General features: G+C 27.1%; 2 protein-coding genes across 7 annotated transcripts in view; one reads left to right on the top strand and one right to left on the bottom strand.

Annotated features, from left to right (window-relative positions):
* Nucleotides 1-14,878, bottom strand: part of LOC129963234 (uncharacterized) — a 43,905-nt gene extending 29,027 nt beyond the window's left edge. The window contains exon 1 of one of the 3 annotated variants that reach the window (XM_056077444.1): nucleotides 14,663-14,878. The gene's annotated coding sequence lies outside the window, so the exon portion shown is untranslated. Of the gene's footprint in view, nucleotides 1-5,939; nucleotides 6,083-6,177; nucleotides 6,317-14,662 lie in introns of those variants that run through there. The other 2 variants (XM_056077443.1, XM_056077445.1) reach the window with 2 other exon arrangements.
* Nucleotides 1-21,544, top strand: part of LOC129963231 (monocarboxylate transporter 9-like) — an 83,842-nt gene that overhangs the window by 17,445 nt on the left and 44,853 nt on the right. The window contains exons 1-2 of one of the 4 annotated variants that reach the window (XM_056077437.1): nucleotides 923-1,023; nucleotides 4,746-4,898. The exons of 2 other annotated variants lie outside the window; for them this stretch is intronic. The gene's annotated coding sequence lies outside the window, so the exon portion shown is untranslated. Of the gene's footprint in view, nucleotides 1-900; nucleotides 1,024-4,745; nucleotides 4,899-21,544 lie in introns of those variants that run through there. One more of the 4 variants, XM_056077434.1, reaches the window with a different exon arrangement.

The raw sequence follows: 21,544 nt of genomic DNA, 5'->3' as shown, positions 1-21,544 counted from the left end.
CAGTTGATTTTTTTGAAAAAATAATTTTAAATATTTCGTTCAGTTACTCTATCTAGAAAAAAAAATTATTTTAGCAAAGTATTCTTTTTTTTTTTTTTTTTTTTTTTTTTTTTACAGAATCTGTAACAGTTTTTTGTTGTTATTGTTGTTGAAGCACATAAATATGAACGAAGAACTGATATTTGAGCCTATTAACAGAATTCTGAAAGAAACAAAAAAGAAAGTTTACAAATAGATAATTAACAATTTATATCAGAAACAAACATTGACTTGGTAAATTGATATGGGGAAAATTAGCAACGATAGGTTTTAAAAATCGGTTAGTTAAATAGATATTCTCATTCTAATTTTTTTTTTAAAATGTTTCAAACGATAAAATGATTTGTATTATAATTTATACAAAAAAGTGTTTACATTATGAATATTATAAAACTGCTTTAATCCTGACGAATGCCGGCATACTCTTTAATTTATCTAATAAATGTAAGCCTTTATATAATCAATTTTGCTCTTACAACATTTATGAATATTTTGCGGCACATTCAAGAAGAAGCCTAGCAACTAACAGACAATGTAAAAAAATCATTATATAACGGAGTAGACGTTATTTTTATCCTTCATAAGTTATTTTAGTCTTAAAAAAAGAAATGAAATGGTCGAAGGCCGCAACAGTTCATCATTTCGTCCATATAAAGAAGGGTTCTAAACGTGCTTCTACTTGCAATCACGGAAACAGGTTTATGCCTTGGGGCCTAAAACGACTGAAATGAGCCAGCTCTTCTATTCATATGGGTAAATCTCTTGTCGAATGTTCAAGAAACATACCGAGTGGTACAGAAAAAAAAAAACTCTCGTGAAAGTGATTTGAAACCACCTTCATGAGTTGTTATGAAACATAGCCGCCCTGAAATTTAGACTTTATCAGACCTCCATTTTGATTACTTTGCGCTCGTGTGTGTGTGTTGATGTTGTGTAATTGTAGAAGTCCGTTGTATTCTTATATACTTTATGTGTGTTCTTGAGGTAAGATATTTTAAATTAATTTTTAGAGGAATACGAACAATAAATATATATTCGTATATTTATTATTCGTTAAAAATATTTATTTTTTACGAATAATAAATATAAATTTTCCTTCCAGATATTTATTTTTATACGAATAATAAATATTTGGGAAGAAACGATATAAGAAAACCATTTACATCAAACTACATTTTGTTCTGAATGATCTTTAATTTCTCCTCCCACAATACCAATATCAAAAAAATTATTATCATTCTGATATGTTGTTTTTTTCAAACATAAAAATTTAATGCTAGATGATATATATATTTTTTTTTTAAATCTGACATGCTTATGCCGTTAAACTCTACTTGAAATATTCTTTTCGAAACAAAGTTAGTTCAAGAAAGTCTTTGCATAACCTAGATGACAAGTTAGTTTCGTACCATAGAATGAGATAAAAAACAATTAAAACAAAATTTTTAATGCAAAAAATAATAAAATTTATAGTAAAATATTTATAGAGTATTCATAGCGAAATATAAATAAAAAAATAATGATTAATTTTAATAGAAAAATTTTACGCATTTCTACTATAAAAACGATATCTAAAATATTCAGTTTAAGATAAAATAAGGAATATTCACTGAAGAAAAGCATTCCATTATGGAATAAACTTTGTTTATAGCTTTAATTACAACTATGTACTATAAATTAGAAATAACTATTTTGCACCATTTTTAAAAGTAACATTCTCATGTAGCATTTTCCCAAAATCAGTTGTTGCGTTTAAATAATGAATTATGTAATGAAGTTGATTGCTTTTTTTTTTTTGCATCAAACTATTATATATATATTGCATTTAGCTCCAACGTATAATTGATTATTTATAATGCAATAATTGGTTTTGGAAAATTGTTACATGAGAACGTTGCTTTTAGTAATTGACGGAAACAGATATTTTTAATTGTAGTACATAGTTATTAGCTAAAACCCAAGTTTATTCCATTATGGAAAGCTTTTCTAAAATGAATTTTCCCTTTAAAAAAATCTTGCACTGATAAAACAGTTTTTATCCCTATTGACTTAATGGCATACTTTTACGAATGAATAATTAATACGACTTTAATATCAATGCTTTCCAAACAAAAAATTTAAACTGAATTTCAAATTTTCACTTAAAAATAATAAATAAATGTTATTAAACACTACTAAATTTGAAATGCTTCAAGAGCATGATACCAAAATATTATATATTAAAATTTAAAATTCATCATACATTGTAATTAAATTTTGTTAATAACAACAATTTTTCCTAAATAATTCATTCCAATTGAAATTTAGGAATGATTTAAAAATTATTTCTTAATTTATTTTGAAAATGCTTGCTTTTGTTACAGTTTTTTATTAGATACATTGTATTCTCTTTCCAAGTGTAATATAATAATTATTTATTCCTCAGTATTCGGAAATAAGAATCCGACATCAAACCTTTATATTAACTTTAAAATTAAGGTATATATTCCTTCAGCATTTAATATATTTTTTCGTAATTTATCTTTAATGTTAAAGCATGCCTAAATTTATTTTGCTGACATTTAACATGTTCATGCTTAAAATCTGAACATTTAATTCAAAGTAATTACAAAAACAAATGGGAAGATAAATAAAATGTAAGTTACATAGTAGTATTAAAATGTTTGTTATAAAATAAATATCACTCTATAAAAAGATTTTCTTTGATTTCGTTTATCTTGATAATAATTAATGATTTTCTGAGGTATTAAACAGTTTATAAATTTTCTGTTTAAAGTTTAGATTTGTTAAATATTCAGAAAAGTCAATACCGTTACCTTTTGGAATGAAGGTACTGTTTGTAATTAATAAAATTTTAAAACATCAATGAAAAATATTTTAAATGGAATATCGGCTTATTTAGTTCTATTTAATGTACACACAATTAACATGAATTTTAACATGTTCACTTAGAAAGACCCCTTATTTTTAAAAAATTAAACTTGAGCTACAATTTTAATTAAATAAATTTTATTGTGTAATATATATATATGAAATATTTATCTAATAAATAATTTCTCTAAAAAATTAGAATATATTTTATGATTATACAGAACAGCTAAATAGATTTAGAAAATGGCAAACCACAATTAAAAAAACTTGATTTGACTTTAAATGAATTTAAGTTTGCAAGTTTCTTATTTTTTCTTTAACTCTTTGCTAGTTAGAATTGAATACAAATCTAAGTTCCAAATCAAAAAGAGAGATAAAAGCATTATATTATTTTAAAACTAAATAAAATTAAAATGCGCAGAAAAAATTTTAATCTTGTATTTTATATTTGAACAAGTAAATTACATCTCAGTCGCCTTTTATTTTTTATATATATATTTTTTTTATATTAATTACTCTGTTTTGTTAACTTGTTCATTCTTTCATCATTTTTTAATGAGATGTTTTAATATTTACATAATTTCTCTCGCATTTGACTTGTTCTTAAATATTTATTTGAATATGTTAATGCCATTTATATGCTTTATTTGAATATATTAATGCCATTTTTAAATATATAAATTTTTTAAAAAATTCACATTTTCTCCAATAAAAGCCAGATTTGGGCAGGAAAATAAAAAAAACTGAATAGAAAGAAGAACGTTTTAAGGATTCACATTTTAACGAGACTGATGAATTTGGGTATTTTTGCGGCCATAGACAGAGCGCATCATAAGCCCCCTTTTTTAATTACTAGGTCAATTTAGTTCCATATTTTTAAGTTACAGTTATATATTAATTTTATTTTAATTACTTTGTAAAAATATATATATTTTTGTTAATTTTATATATATATATCATGGAAAAAGTGATTAATTTGATAAAAATCTTGAAATATTAATGCTGATTATTATTTAATGATTTTCTTACTTATAAATGTAAAGTAAAGAAATTATAAAATAAAGTATAATTATAAAGAAATAATAAATTTCAAACAAATATAAAAATATAATTTATTTTACAATACCTGCCGAGTGGAATGTTACATAACCAGTTAATAAATAATTAATATTCTGTTATATTATAAAATTGTAAATACTTATGCCTTAATTAATTATTTTAATATTTAACACCACATTTAATAATAATCCACATTTAAAGTAAAAAAATAAAATTTTAAATTACCCCACTACTCAGGCGACATCTTGTAGCACAAGGCATGTAGTGCAGAATATAAGACCCTCCTCTTTTAATATTTCAATATATCTTTAAATTAAAGTCAAGGTAATGATTTATTTTCGGCTATTTTTTTATTTTTGTAATTTTGTGAAAATTTATATTTATTATTTACGATTTTATTATTTAATTCGACTTATTAATTATGATTATTAATTATGGTATTAATATCAATTATGATTTTTTTTAAATTTTTTCATTGATTAATTATGATTAATGAAAGCGCGTCATTCCCATTTGTATACACCATAACTTAAGCATACGCTAAGTATTGTGATAATAAAATTAAGTACAGCATAAGTATTGTGGTAATAAAATTAAGTACAGTATAAGTATTGTGATAATAAAATGAATGTACTGAAATGGATAGAAATTTAACTAATTATTCTGACCAAAATATTAATATTATCCTAATATTTTATGCACTATATTATCCAACCTGCAACGTCACCTTTACCTCTTTGATAAAAACCTAATTTAATCTTTTCTTTGTTAACTAGCCGCTTTTGGCGACCGGCTGTTCGCGTAGTATGATGACCCCTAACATTTTCAAGGAACTGCCGAGAGCTGATAGGTGGAGCGTCTTCGAAATATCTGTTGAAGTGATCAAAAATCATCTAAACTAGTAGCATTTAAAACTTCACAACTCTATGGTATATAAGATTTTAGATTTTGTAATTGTTTTGCATTTTATTCATTTTATTGCACTTTAACGATTACAAAAATGCGTTACATTTTTTAATGAATTTTTATTCTTGGCAATGCAGAGATGTTTATTTACATTTTTTTGATTTTTCCTTTTCATCGATTAATTTTGAATAATTTAATCAGCAACTGAAATTTAATATATTAATTATTGATTCTTTTACTTGAAGTCAGAAAGATTTTCAATAAAGCAGTGTTTGGTGTGTAATTATAGTTTTAATTGATTATTTTGACAAAAATTCCAAATTAAAATTATTTTTAATTATTTTTACATAGATTATAAAATTTCATATTCATAGGACTGAAATATTGTAATAGATTTTTCACTCCCTTTTTCACATATTGTCGCTCTAAAAATTTTTGTAGTTATTAGTTTCTGATGACAGTATTTCAATAATTTCACAGCTTTTAATCGTTAATTAATATATTAATGAACTAAAAATTGGTTTCGCAGAGAAAATAGTACCATATAAAAATTAATTTCGAAATTATTAATTTTCAACTTCCACAATGTTTGCAATCATGAATTATAAAATATTTTAAACTTTTAAAAAATGAAAAAATAATTTAAAAAATATAAAAAATTAGCATCTTTTTATCTGCGTTATAAAAAGCAGTTTATGAAAAAAAAGCATTATAAAAAGCAGTTATGTTATGAAAATTGTAAAACTTTTTTGAACAAATTTATAAAGAAATGAGGATGTAATAAATATCATACAAAAAACTGTTAAAGAACAATAGAAGTCAAAATATATTATAAATGTGATTAAACTTCGAATTTATTTAGAGTATTTTATTTGAATCTCATGATTTTATTTTATTTTTATTTCCTTTATATAATTTCAGATAATATACGTATATTTATAATATTATTTGATAAAATTCTTATTTTTTGCTTATTGCATATATTATATTGAAATACATAACAATTCACTATGTCTTAAAATTTAAAAACATTATGAAACAAAAAAAATACTTTTCAGACTTACTTTGTTTCTTTTGCTGATAGTCAAAATTACACTTTCCAAAATGAAGATTTTAAAAATTCGCTCAACTGAAAATAACCAAAACTATCAACAAATTGAGGATTATCTAATTTCTGGTGTTGCCCTCTAGATTTCCTGCATCGTTTTAACTCAAACATTGTTTAACAACTCGTTACAAATCGCGCAGCAACGGATGCCGCTGTGCAATTCAATATAAATAAACAAAGGAGCTTTTCATTACCTTTTGTCTTCTGTGCATTCAAGATAACTAAATATCTCTCCAAAAAGCGTACGCAGGAAACTGACCAGCGAACATTTTCGCTCTTTGTTGACCGCATTGACTCCAGTAAGGGCTGGGTTTTTTTCGCTCGAAAACGTTGTTTCCAAAACAGATAGCTCGTTAAGTGGTTCTCAAGGCCAGTACCAACCTGCCGATCGGGTTCAACTCAAGGGAAATATTTAATGCTTAAACAGTAGAACTCCTGATTTTTGATGATCTAGATATGTATTTCGAGGTTATAAAAGCATATTTGTAAAATCTATAACTGAAAGGTAACAGTTGATGTAATGTTGATATTAATATCATTACATAGTGCAAATAATAAGAGAAAAAAATGAACTATTCGTCTTTTTCGCGCTAGTATGTCATTAAACTAATTTAATAAATTTAATTTAACTAATTTTTTGAGTTTTATGTAGTCAAAGGTTGTTGACTAACTTCTATAAAAATCCTCTAAAACTATCCAACTTTATACTTTTTTCAGCCGGTTTATCTCTAATTAATTGGTAGAATGCCCTGTTTTCAATCATCAACGAATACGCTATTTTAATGCATCATGTCCGAGTATCAGTGATTTAGTGGGAGAAAATCCCCATTGTAACATTTTTACATTTCTGAAAACAATTGGATTTTATCATCATATTTAAATAGCAAATCTTTTTACACTTTTAACCTTGTTTACTATTGTAAACACTTCGTATTTTAAAATTTGCATTTGATTTTTACTGATATAATTCACCGTACCATTTGATCAGTAACTTCTAGCATACTATTGGCGCAGCATGGCCAAATCTGGCCCTTACGCCAAAAAATCCCAAATTAACTAACTAACTAACTAATTGGTTTTGTATCATAGATTAAAAGTCAGATGAAAATATATATAATGATTGTCAAGCAGATTTTCTTACTTTTCATTTTCATAATATTTGTTTCATTAGTATTAATTATTTTTAAATTCATATTAATATTTATTTAATTCTTAATTAATTTTATTGTAACTTTATTGATCGCAAATAAAAAAACAATTTATTCTTATAAATGAAATTGAATAAATGTTTTTTTTTTCATTTTGATTGTTATGAAGACGCAATACACAGTTGAACATATAAAGTAATGAAAAATGTGTGTGATATATTCATTAAAGTGAATACCAAAGCGCAATTAAAACGTTTTTGCTAATATGATTTATTCTGTGTTTAATTTCATTAATATAAAAAAGAATATCAAGTATAAATAAATATTGGCCTAAGCGATTTTGTTTGAGATTTTAATTGAGATCTTCGATTTGATACTAAATTTCATCCATGCGATTTGTTAAGCCTATCATTTTTAGCAACTGGTCCGTATCTTAATTTGGAAGAAAAAATTTTAATTAAAGTAATTTTTTCTCCAACGAAATCGACAATGGAACCAAAAATTCTTTTGAATTCCAAATTGTTTTACTCCAGATGAAATCCCTAACTCCACTCGCGAAAAATCAAAACAAGCAGTGCTAAATTAAGTTGTTGGCCGTGAAATGTTATTCGAGAAAAGTTTTACAAGGTATCTGAAGGTAATACGGCCAGGGTTGCAAACATGGACACTTGATAGCTTCAATATTAAACTTATAGAAAAAAAATTCTTTCTAGAGAGAAAAGATAGCTACAGGAACTCGCCAAGGTAAATTGTCCAATAACCTTTCCTAGAGATGAAGAAATCTGCTTTTATGTGCATTCCATAACTATCATTCTTATTTTGATCTCGTAGCACTTCTTCTTTAATGTGGTTATTGAATTAAAGAAATGTAGTACTATTATTGGATTTGATAAGATATTTATTGCTCTTCAATAATAAATGATAATATTTATCAAAAATATTTTTGGTTCTTGCATGATTCAAAAAGAGAATCATAAGCCTAGTTTTATGTAAATAATGCCATTAGTGGCTATAGAGTTTGCACCTCGTTAATCCGTAAAAAATCAATGTTTTTTGTTTTGTTTAAATCCTAGTATTGTCTTCTCTCGGTTTGTTTTTGGCGTTAATTTCAAACATTTCTAGTACGAAATTAGAGAAATATTTCATTTTTGTAATTCTTGTTTTTCCATATTCGAACAATTTCAAATAAAAATAAATAAATTATCTTCATAAAAATAATAAAATTGTATTGTTTTTTATCTTGTGAGAATATGATGTTGTTTTAGTTTGAGGGTTTTAATTAAATTGCACGAGCATAAAATTGGTGGATTTATCGATTTTGAGACATCAGTTTTTCGCTTTTAGGATTATTAGAAAATGATAAAGGAGGTTGTCACATTTGGCGATTTATGGCCAACAAAAAGTTACAACATGGCGCGAATGTCCACCATATACCCGATTCCTCTGTCTGGCCAATAAAGGGAAGGGTCATAAGAAGTTTTCGCCCGAAGAAGCACAGAGAAGAAAATGGGAATGAAAGCGAAATAGGGAGGTCAAAAACCATCGCTTTTCTAAATGTTGATGAATGCGAAATATGAGATGTGAGAACATGATGATGTTTTTCTGTATGATTAATGCCAAGTGACTTTAAAAAAATAATATTCTCAACATGATAATTTGAAATTTGCTATAGCAGATTTAAATTTTTATTTTTTAAATTTATTTTGAATTTCTTTCTTTCCCCTTCAATTGAAGTAAAACTCATTAAACATGGATTTAGAGAGAAAAATAGAAAAATGGCTGCAATGCCTTCAGGCCAAGGATCAATTTTCAATAACTGGAGTGCAGGAGGTGGGGTACTTTTTTTTTTTGACATTTTTCATTTTTCTCGTTTGCACGTGCGAGCACAACGTAAATTAATGACCTCTAATTTAGCCGAATTGCGGTGCTTAGAAGTTAAATAAATGATATGGTAAAAATTATGATCACTCGCAAGCATTTTTCAGGATCAAAAGATTATTTCGAATGCTCGAATCATTGCGAGGAATACGAGTGAGGTAAAGAACACCTGTAACTTTAACTTACACTGTGCGATACCCCTTCCTAGCCTCAGACCATGCGGGAAGGAACTTAAATATATAATAGAACTTCAGTCTGTGTTGAAACATGAATTAAAATGTACATCAAGCAAATGTGGAAAATTTTTCAAAACCCCCCCAAAAATGTGATGCAATATGTTTTTTTTCACATTGCTTTGAAAAATATTTGAATTGCTCTTTGAAAAATATTTGTGATAAAAATGGTCGGGAAAATTTTTAATCCCATGCTTGTTGTTACCCGTAATAAATAAAATTTATTTAAAAATATATAACAAAAAATTTAAATTATTAATTCTTAATTTCTTTTCATCAATTATATCCCAAATTCCCTTAAGGATTTTAATGGGCGCGCGGTTCTAATGATTTTAATTGAGTTTTTGCCATCGTCTTATTTAAAATTGCAATGGTAAATTAATTTTATTTCTAAATGGAACTTATTCTATGGGAACTATGGGAACTCTTCATTAATGCCACCTATGTGGATGTTTACTTTGATTTTAACAGACAGTGCGAAATATAGAATGTGAGGGACACTTTCTAGCGATGGCGAATTTTAGAATATCAATGTCATTTATTACTAAAGGGCTCTCTTACAAATCACATAATCAAAGAATCTCGCTTTATTTTTTCGGGGGGTTCCAGTTATTTTTAAGTTCCAATAATCAATATTCCGTTTAATTAGACTCCGCAGACAATAAAAACATTTTATTTCACTAAACTCTTTCCATAGTTATAAGACCCTTAGTAATACGTACAATAATCCGATTGAAACCAAAATTTGACACTAAATTACAATTGTAATCAAAGAAAACACACCTTCATTGATTTAAATCATCACGTTTATGAATTATTGCATTTCCATGAATGTGAAAGTACATATCGACAGACCGTCAGCCCTTTGATAGATTTTTGAAAAGAATTTATATTTTAAATAATAAAAGGGTGTACAAAATTTAGACCTAGCTTCTTGCGTTTTAGAGTTATTGAGTTCACTTTAATCAAACAGCCAGACAGAGAGACTTACAATGAATTTCGCTCAAAAAAATGATAAAATTCTACAAATTCGGTCGTAAATCCATATACATATCAATCTAGCTCAAACAGGTTTGAGTCATCGTCTTCACAGACAGACAAACATAATGCCAAAAATGTGTTTTTAACTCTAAAAGGTATGAAACATAGAGATTTGTTAAAATGTCGATTTCAAATTTGTCTCATGATCACTACACTTCCTCTATACTTCGTGTACGAAAAAATAAAAAGAAGGGAAATATCGATTGACCAGCAAAGAAATTTCGGATATGGAAGACAGAAAAATTAAAGAATTAATTGACAATGAGGATCAGAAAACGACGAAAGTAGAATCTGATGATCTTCTAACACCAACCAGTAATGAAAAAGAAAAAGCGTCTTTATTTTATAAGTTCAATGAGTTAAAAATCAAAATACGTCTGATTTTTTAAAGAGATATTGAGGCGAATAAAGAAAAGAAATCATGAGATGCATCGCAAAGCTCTACACTTCTCACTCCAAAACTTATGCGTCTGTCTTTGTTCGAAAAAACACCTCCAACTGTTCCAAAAAAAATCATGTACCAATTTATATAATAGCATTAAAAATCCTTATAATACACTTTTGTGTTATTTTTTTCCCTTTTATTCAGAGAATTGTTTAAATAATATATATGTTCTTACTTTGAACTATTCCAGAGTAGTTTTCCAAAGAAAATTAACTTTGCTGAACACCCTTCTATCGTACTCGCAATGTATATGAAATAGCTAACAATTCGATCAGAGTCTATTGTATGTCACCATTTTTAAGAGATGTGACCACCTAATCTCATTTTGATTCGTCCCTGCAAGCGTCATCAGAGTAAATGTACGCTAAATATAGAAATAGCAAAATAAAAAGAAGAAAGAATATTAACTGCTACAAATATTAAAACATAAAGGCACAGGTGAACAAATTATTTTCGACACCAGAAAAGATTTTCACTTAAAAATTCTAAATGATTGCTGAAATATACAAACTATTGTTAGAATATGTATACCATCTGCCCTATAAAACGTTTTGAGAGATTTCTGTGATTCAATTTGCAGTTAGTATAGAGCCTATGACATTTTTATATTGGAAAAAGAAAATCCAGAAAACTGCTTTGAAGGATTCAAATATCCATTGCATGGGACTTCAAAAAGATGAATAGGAAAAGGCTAGTCATTTTGTAATTTTTGTAAAAATTATATCATTTCTCATTATAAGTTAATATGACCTAGATAAAAAGAGACCTTTGAGGAGTTCTATTTGTTAAAATTCTAGAAAGTTATTAAAATTTTTACATTTTTATTTTTTTCTCAATTTAATAGACCAAAAGGCATAAAGCATAAAATATCAAAATTCAAAATTATGTAGAAAATTCTTTTAAATTAGCCATATTGATTAAACTGTAATATTTTTACCGAAGCGAAAAATACAAACATTTTATATTATTCTAAAGTTTTGCTTAAAATATTTAATATAACTAAAATAAAATGACTAGTAACAACTTACTTACCTCATTGTCTCGTAAAAACTCTTTATTACCTTATAGTCTTACAAAATGAAATTATTTGAAAATTCTCACTAGAATCATTCATACTTCATATATTACAGATGAATTAAGTAATCTCTCTCACTCTCTCTTTCTCAATATAGCTGAAATGTAATATTATTCCGCTTAAACTATTTAAAATTCTTCTAAAAAATTATTTTGCAAATAAATCGTTTTTGTTTTATGAAATTAAAAAGGAAAGTCTTTTGAAAATACATCATTTGAAAAACAAAATGACTGAGTTTGAAAACTGTTATTCTGGGAATATAAACCTATTTTCAACGAAAAAGCTCTGACAAATATAGGTGTTAAATCTAAATTCTGAATAAAAATAGAAAATAGATCTTTTCAAGAGAAAATATGTACCACTCCACCAGTTTACAGTTACAGTCAAAAAGATCAAGAGCCATCATGTAATAGATATTCGAAAATTACCCGCATTTAAAAGAAAGCGTATGATTTTCAACATGTGTTACAAATTTAAATTGCCATGCTTGTTCCAATTATTTTTAATTTTTCCTTGAAAAATTAATAAAAACATTAGGAAAGTGTAATGTTAGAAGTGACTTTATCTGTTTCGAAATCTCATTATTAATAAATTATCATCATAAATACCGCTTTATTTGAACCCAAAACCTAATCTACCTCTCATTTCGTATCTCGGCGTTTTCCATTTTTGTTACACCCATTCAAATATTTTCAGTTTTTTTTATTGTTATAATTCTCTGTATTTTTTTAATCTTTTTAAAATTGTGATATAAGCTCATAATGCGAAAAACTGTTCTCTTCTTTTTTCATTTTAGCAGTAATTAAATAAATTTTTGTTCCACTTTTATTCATGTAACTTTCAATAATTCTATTTAAATTTCACTTAATTCTGATGAGAAACTATACAATTTTCTTAATCAAACTTTATATCTTTAGGTGACCTTAAAGATATCATTAGAGCTCAGTCGGTTAAAATTTAATTTTAATAAACCTTTTTGAGTGAATTTTTATTTGTATTTAACTTTTTGATATAATGTTTTGATTAGATTCGAAGTTGAGGGTGTAAGAAATTCTATATCAAAGTGAAAAATATAAACATAATAGCAACTGAATTCAATTGCGTGAAATAAAAAGATAAGTTTTAAATCTGTAATAAAAAAAACAATTTAAAGAAAATGAAATGACATAATGAAATGATATTTCCAATATTTCCAGCGAACTAGCCAATCGTCAAGGACGTATAGTTTGATATTAAAAAAAAGGTCTACTCTATTTCGACTAAAATTGATAGAGCTATGAAAATTTGAATTTTACTATCTTACAAAAATGCGCAATTTTAAATCACTCCATCGACCATCGACTTAAGAAAATACGTGCGCGGAATTTTCCCAAGAATGATTATTCAATAATTATAAAATTGTAGATAGTTCTGAAATTGCAATTTTCAAAACTTTATAATTCGATCAGATTGAAAGAATCCTAGAACATTGAAACATTTTTTTTATTTTTTTTATTTTTATTATTATTATTTAAAAGCTGAAATGTCTATAAAATTCATTAAGGCCAAAGTATTGTATAAATTAGAGGTTTCTGAAGGTATATTTATTGATTGAAACAAAATAAAATATTATTATTTATGTCATTTAAATCTTTTTGAAAGCTAAACTGAAAACTGAATTTTATGATGAAGCAGGGAATTTTTTATTGAATAATTCTTTGAAATATTGCATAAATCATGAAATCATTCTGTAATGCCCATAAGACTCCAATACCGAAAGATTATGTTTTCTTTACTCATATTTTTGAAAAAATATACTTAGTTTCAGCAGAATAAATTATTTTTGTATTAATTGAAGTTTAATCGTTTCCATTTTAATTTAAAGTTGAAATTTTATGTGAGCTGAGAGAATAAGAGAGAGAAGTATATAGTACAATGGCATAAGTCCTCCTTAATAATATTAGTGAGTTCGTTGGTTATTGATATTAGTTATGAATATCAAAATTTGAAGCCCAAAAATATTTTGTTGTAGAAATTGTTAAGAGAGTACGTTACATAAAATATTTAATAGAAAATTTTAGAGAGCATTAATTTCTTCGAACCAGCTGCTCGACAAAGGCGGCTAGTTTACAGTACTATAAAAAAATGCAATGTAAAATTGTAAAATTTTGAGAAATTAAAGCAAAATTTCTATTTTAAAAATATTTTGACTCAAACCTTTAATAACAAATTTTAACATTAGCAGATATATAAAAGCGATAATTTCCGTTCTTAGATCATATATTAAGTAAAAAAATTAGAATACGAAATATCTAAAGGTTGCAAATATTTTTAAATTTAGCTGAAGTATTTTTTTAATTTATTATGCAAACATCTATTCATGATTATGAATTCTAGTATTATATTACAAAATAATCTTGGGAAAATATTTTAACTGTTCAAATTTAAGATTCAAACTATACTTTCAAAAACATTAAACCAGATTTCATAAAAATATGTTGCCTACTTCTATTTAAAATGCAGTGGACACCGTGAAGTATTTCCCAAAGATTTTTATTCAAAATATTTTCGTTTCTTATTTGCTAATTTTTAATCGAAAATTTGAAAATTCATTCTAATCGATAGATATTTTATTTCCATTTAAAACAGTTATTCAACTGTGCAGTGCTTAGATAGGGAAAAGTGCGAAGCAATCTGTGGGAAATAATTCCAAAAACAAAATCTGTTCTAAATTAAATACAATGTTTAAACATTTAAATTCTATATATGGTTTTGTTTAATAATAGAAAGGCAAAATTCATAACAATGAAAATATTTTTCTACACGCATATCCATTTCAGATTTGAAAAGAGGAACAAAAAAAAAAATGATAGTACATACCATATAATCCCAAATCTTCTTTCAAGCTTAGAAAACAACCGAGAGATGTTGCTTTTTCCGATCAATCAATGCTTTATGGTCTTTGACCCTTGCGTGACAGTTTTAACTAAATAACGTAAACAAAGATATTACGCCGAAAGACTACAACAGTTAAATTTTGAATAGATGTCACTTAACTTTTTTTACAATGTCGTATTTCCACGAGGCTTATTATGTGTTTATTTTGTGTGATCTCTTTATTTAACTGCGAGAATTTTTGCCAGTCAGCAAAAAATATTAGAAAGACCAATTTTTAATATATAACAAATTTGGAAGGTCTTAAAGGAAGGATATGAGAAGGAAATAACATAATAATGCGACAAGTATGATATTTATCGCATTATTACTTATTTTTATTATTTCTTGTGCAAGAAGTACACAAAGTATTTTTTTTATCGACTTCGAGGGTTTAACTCTCTCCGTTTCAGAGACCCCTCTGAGATAAAAAAAAAAATGCATTTTTGCGATCCAAAAACACATTTTTGCTACTGGATTCATTCTGTCGTGGAATATGATTCAGAGAGTAATCAGAAAAAAGCCCCCCGCCCCCTCCTCTTATGTAAAATGAAACGAAAAAAAGAAAAAGAAACAGATGAATAAATATGCTTTATTTCAATTACAGAAAAAAAAGATATTCTAAATTTGGTTGTTAATATTGTTTATTCTCAAAGTTTGAATGATTTATGTACAGTGGTTTTTGAAATATTGCAATTCTTGGCACTTACGTATTAACGCCACCGTAGCTACAGATTTAGAGTTTTTTGCGCTAATGCACCAATAAAAAGCTTAATCTGTAGCTGCAGTGGCGTTGAATTTTGAAAGTGATTGGCGGCACTTAAAAACCGCCAAATCTGTAGCTGCGGTGGCGTTAATACGTAAGTACCCAATTCATTATTGGGTGCTTATTTCTGGGCGCCCAGTAACTCGAAAAAATTGTAAAAAGCTAAAAGCATGATATTTCTTATTCTCTTTCTCTTCCGCCAAATTTACAAATATTTATGAAATATTGTACGCAATCCGTTTGCAAGATGTCTGTCTGTTTGCCTAGAAGAATGCATGAAATGTATGTAACGCAATAATTCATTCTATGTTTCTGATCCATTCATATTGAGTGATATTAGTCTGTGGTGAAAGCTTATAAGCCAGTTAACAGCTACTCTACCAGAGCAATTGCTTTTGTATTGTGGTCATGTTACTGGGCTGCTAACCACAAAGTCCCAGGTTCTATCCTCACTCATACCAATCACGCTACAAGTCCTTCATATTAAAGATAAATTCATTCAAAATTCCGAAAAGATTTTATGGAAAATTTCCGCCTTTTTTCCTATAGCTGCGTTGGTCTCTATAGGGACAGCAGCAGTAGTTACCAACTTTTGAAGATGAAAATTTCCTGAAACGGAGGGGGAGGGCTTTCACCAATATTTGTGTCTATTCACCATAAGCCTTGGTGAAAGTATGCTTGTTTGAGGCCAGTGCTAACATTTCGAATGTAAAAGCACTTTTTTATCTTTTCGGGGGGGGGGAGTACATAGGCAAAAACAAAACTACTTTTTAAACAACGCAAAAAAGTATATGTGCGATTTCCGAATACAATATTGTGAGCGAATGAACAGAGGATTATTTGAATTACATATGACTTTAGAAATTCTAAAAGAAATAAATAGTTTCTTGTTTTAAACTAGCAATATTCCAGTAAGCCATCCAAGTTTGGTATTAATAAAATCAAGATGCTGATTACAAATATGTAACAGCGCAGTACATAACCCACGTGGTTCCCCACAGCCTTAGGGAACGTAGTAGTTGAGCATCTTCTTATCCAGATTTTAAGAGAGTACTAAGTACAGTTAAATTAATTAAAAAATTAATACATAAAACTTTTATGTAGAAATAATCAGTAGATTTCCAATAAATTAGATTTTCAGCTGCCTAGAGCCATTAGGCTAAGAGAAGGACGCAAGCAGATCAATTAAAAAAATTTATTTTCCTAGTTGCCAAATAACTTTGTAAAAAATACGATTTCTACGAATGATAAAGTATTAGCGTAATATTAACGTGTTATCAATTGGTCAGGCTCCTATATTTTTCATTGCGCTCTTTTAGTTTTTAGAATATTTAAATAATCGAACATCTGCTGCAATAAAATTTTATACAAACATTTGCCGAACAATCTGAAGTCATAATGGTTAAATAAAAACAAATATAAATTTGCAAAATTAATGAACTGAGAAATATTAACATGTTAAAAAAATCATTAACATATAAAAATCTTCTGAACTGTGAAATTAACTATCTTATTAATATGATTATTTCTTATTAAAAGCGGGGTCAAATATTATGCCCTCCTAAGGTCACAAAATATCTAAATCTGCCACTGCAATATATAATCCGATACAGAAATCTAAAAAAAGAGCATTCAAAGTCATAGATATAAGAGAAACCATCTGTTGCATGAAGAATAAGCAAACAAGGAACAACGAAAGTGCCACCAGTAAGATAAATAAACCGATACAAACTATTATTCGAGTTGATAATTGGTGATTGGTTACCACTAGCTGCGACCTCATCAATCATGTGGCACGGCTATGTATGAGTCATTCACACCTTCGCGGAAGCTTCTCTTAGATGTCATTGTTCTTTATGCCATTTTCTTTTGAATTTTTCGTTTAAGGTGTTATAAAAATACCAGAATCCTTTCTAAGTCTTTTGTTTCGATATTTATGTTTCAACTTTATTTAAAAACAGGCATGAAGAGTTGATTATTACGATGAGTAATTGTTGCCATCCATAATACAATAATGTGAAATTATTTATAATGCTTTCATTTGTTTTGAGCATTCTGTTAACAAAATTGAATAATAAAATAAAATAAATCCAAAAAGTATTGTCTAATTCTTTTGAAACGTTTGACTTTTATACTAAGTCCTGAATGGTATGGAAAAAAAACTTTTCATCTGGAATGTAATAATAAAAAAATAATAATAATTCATCAAAAGATATGGAAGTTTAAAAAAAAAGAGTAGAGGCGATTATCTAGTAAAAAAAATTGAAAATTGTTTCAATTACTGAAATCATTTTTCTCGGACATTTACAAAATATAATTTGGTATAATGGTTCTGGTTTTTATTATTAAAAATCAATTTATCTATTTTATAGTCTGTGTATTTTCTGTAGGCGGTTCAAGGTCACATTTTCTACCTCATTACTATACCAGACAACCAATAATGAGTTAGAAAATGTGACCTTGAACCACCTACAGAAAATGCACAGACTATAGGATATACAAATATTTAATACTAGCCGCCTTTGGCGACCAGCCGGTTCGCCAATCTTAATGTGCGGTTAAATTTTAATAATTAAATAGGTTGAACCGGAGTTTAACCCACTTCTTCGCCAAGTTGCGATAACGCGCCAAAGTTGGCAATCTTTATTATGCACTATAATTGAACATCTGCTCCTTTGCTTTTGAACATTTCGCAATGCCGTTGTTGGCGATTTTTAAAAATTGCTCCAAGCAGGGGGTTAAACTCCGGTCGTACCATTAAATATTTTACGCAATTCCAACTTTAATAGATTCTTCAGCAAAATATTTTAAAACTTCAAATTTTGATAGTCATATAATTCACTCATAATATTACAAAGGCCTTCAGTCATAGCGTGATATGTATCTCTCTAATTTTCTGTTACCCTTCGTAGAAATTATGCTTTAAATTAAAGTGTAAATGATTAATCTGCAATTAATATAATAATATTTTTTACTGAAACAAAGCATTTTTTTAATACTATGATTACTGATAATAGAGTCACTGAGCGTTTAAACTTTATGGGCACTAAAGAATATCTTTCTTAATTTATGTAATATCTCAAGAATTTGTCAACAAAAATTTCTCAGATTCATCATGAACAGATCGATTCATTAACAATGTTTAATTTTAAATGCATCAAACACTAAGAAAATAAAATGAATCGTTTAAAATAATCGGTCGAAAACAGGTTTAAAAAAACTACTTAAAAAACGATGTACTTAAAACTATAAGCATATACAAAAAAGTATATAACTAACATAAATACAATTTAATTACAAAAGCATGCAATTAACCTAAAAATAATTTAAATCATTGAAAATAGGTTTAAAAAAAACTACTTAAAAAACGATGTACTTAAAACTATAAGCATATACAAAAAAATATATAACTAACATAAATACAATTTACTTACAAAAGCATGCAACTAACCTAAAAATAATTTAAATCATCCGTTGATAATGGTTGACATGGCAACAATCAGAACACAATGCGTATGCGTGAATTTTCAACGCCAATTGCGGTAACGCAAATGCGTGAGTTTTTCTACGCCATTTGGGGTAACGCTATGCAAATTAGACATTTTTAATTTCCTTTATTCTGTTTTATTTTAATTCAAAAGTACTTTAGAATGAATCTGAAAGATCGATTCATTAACAATGTTTAATTTTAAATGCATAAAACATTAAGAAAATAAACAGAATCGTTTGAAATAATCCGCCGAAAAATGTTAACCCTAGCCTCAATTCTGTTGGGAGAAAAAAATAACTGAAGCCTTACTCATTTGGCGGTGGGGAAAATGGAAAATTTTTTTGGCGGGAAAGTTAGTTTTTAACTAATAATTAAAATTCTGATTAAAATTTCAAAAAAAAGGGACCCCAGGTGCACATTCCCGACCTCTAAGGTATACATGTACCAAATTTGATAGCTGTATGTCAAATGACCTGGCCTGTAGAGCGCCAACACACACACACACACATTGAGCTTTATTATAAGTATAGATTTGTATTAAAGTTTTATAAAATCGCTTCAGCAAAATTCTTGAAATATAAAAATAAAAGAATAAAAAGACTCATAAAAAGCTATGGAAGTTTTAAAAAAAAGAGTAGAAGAGTAGTATCTAGTAAAACAGATTTGAAATTGCTTGAATTATTAAAATCTTTAAAATCTTGAATAAAAATTTTTATCGGACATTTACAAAAAAAATCTGGTATAAAAGCTCCTGTTTTTATTATTAAAAAGCAGTTTAATAATCAGCAAAGATATGTAAATATTTATAATTTGTATTAAATTTTTATACTAATTATAAATCAACCAGTTAAATGTTTCGACTTCTTTGGAAAATGCGTATCTAAATTGTCATAAATATATATATATATTGCATAAATATAATAAATAATTATTATAAATATAATAATGAAACAATTATTATATAAATATAATAATTTTCATCGAAAAACCTCGTCAAAAGGCAAAATGTTTCACTTTTTCCATGACGAGTATACTCGTCAAAAATAATTAACTGGTTAAGCAAAATTCTTAGAAATTTGTTATTCAAAGTTCTACACTGATATTTATGTTCAGTGGGAAATCTGCCCTACTTTTGATCAGTGCAATTGAAATATGTATTTTAAATATATTAATGAAGAGGTTATTCGTGATAACTGTAATCATATGAAATCTTTTTTTTTCTTAACTTATTTCTTTTCTTACTGGCATCACTTACAACAATTTAAAATATCAGGCTTTGCATATAAGTCTTTCATTCCTAAAGGAACAGATACGCGGCAGATATCAATTTAATTTATATAAGATAAATATACAAAGAGATAAGTTATCTTTTGGCAGATAGCATTTCAATCATTTGAATAAACAAACAATTACTTGAATTTAAAGAAATCACATTTTGAAGAATCAACTAGAATTGCATAATGATTTATTTAAACTCATTATTCATATTTTTATTTTTCTCATAAATTAAAAAAAAAAACAGCTGCCAGCTATATTTTTTTAAGATAGCAATCAGTTAGAAGAATAAACAAACGATCTCAGAATTTTCTCAGTAAATATGATTTATATAATTATTTTCTTTTCTTTCGCTTCGTAAAGGAAATCGCTTACAAAAGAAAATAAAAGATATATAAAAGAAAAAAGGCATTGCAATTGACACAAAAATAAAGCATTGTAATTGACAAAAAAAAGTCATTCTCGATATTTCGATGACTCTCAACTTTTTAACCTCCCTGACTCTATGAAAACCAATTTTAGTTTAATATCTCTCTGCTTGAGAACATGGTAACGCTTCAACCAAACAAGCTAGACAAATAACATTTGATATACGGTCTTTATATTCAAATTTGAATCTGTATAAAATTTTAAGCGAAATTCATCAAAGAGAAGACTCATTCTCCATCTTTTTGTGTGCATATAAAGACGTTGACTCAGAAATATAGCAGACGTAATAGGTTGAATGTGATATATCGTTTTATAGTAAGAATTATAAATTCACACCAAATCTTGTGTCAAATCTGTCAAATGGTCGACTGTATGTCAATTTGTCTATCCCCGTGTATATATACACAAAATTTCAAAAAAAAAAAAAAAAACCCAACAGAAATTTAAACAGATAGATTTTAGTGTATGATTTAGTATACAATTTTTAAATCATATTATAGATACACTGGCTCAAAAAATTGAGAGTACACCTTATTTTTACTTGATAAATCCGACTTTCAATATAAATAACACATTAAGGGGAAGTGCAAACATGTTTTTATTGTTACACTTAATAAAGGGTTTAATTTAGAGTAAAAATAAAGAAAAATCGACGAAAAACTTCTAAACTGAAAAATTTCAGAAGCATTTTAAATAAACATACGCAGAATTTTGCCTCAAAAAATTAAGAATACACCAATGAAATTCTTGTAATATCTTGCAAAAAAGAACGTGTCAGTATTTAGTTGCATGTCTTTTGGCTTTTATAATGGCCTCGATTCGACCAATTGTAATAGACCAATTTTGGGTGGTATCTGAAGATATTTTA

Source organism: Argiope bruennichi, chromosome 3 (assembly GCF_947563725.1).
Source record: "Argiope bruennichi chromosome 3, qqArgBrue1.1, whole genome shotgun sequence".
Classification (NCBI taxonomy): Eukaryota; Metazoa; Arthropoda; class Arachnida; order Araneae; family Araneidae; genus Argiope; species Argiope bruennichi.
This window is presented reverse-complemented; position numbering and strand designations above follow the sequence as displayed.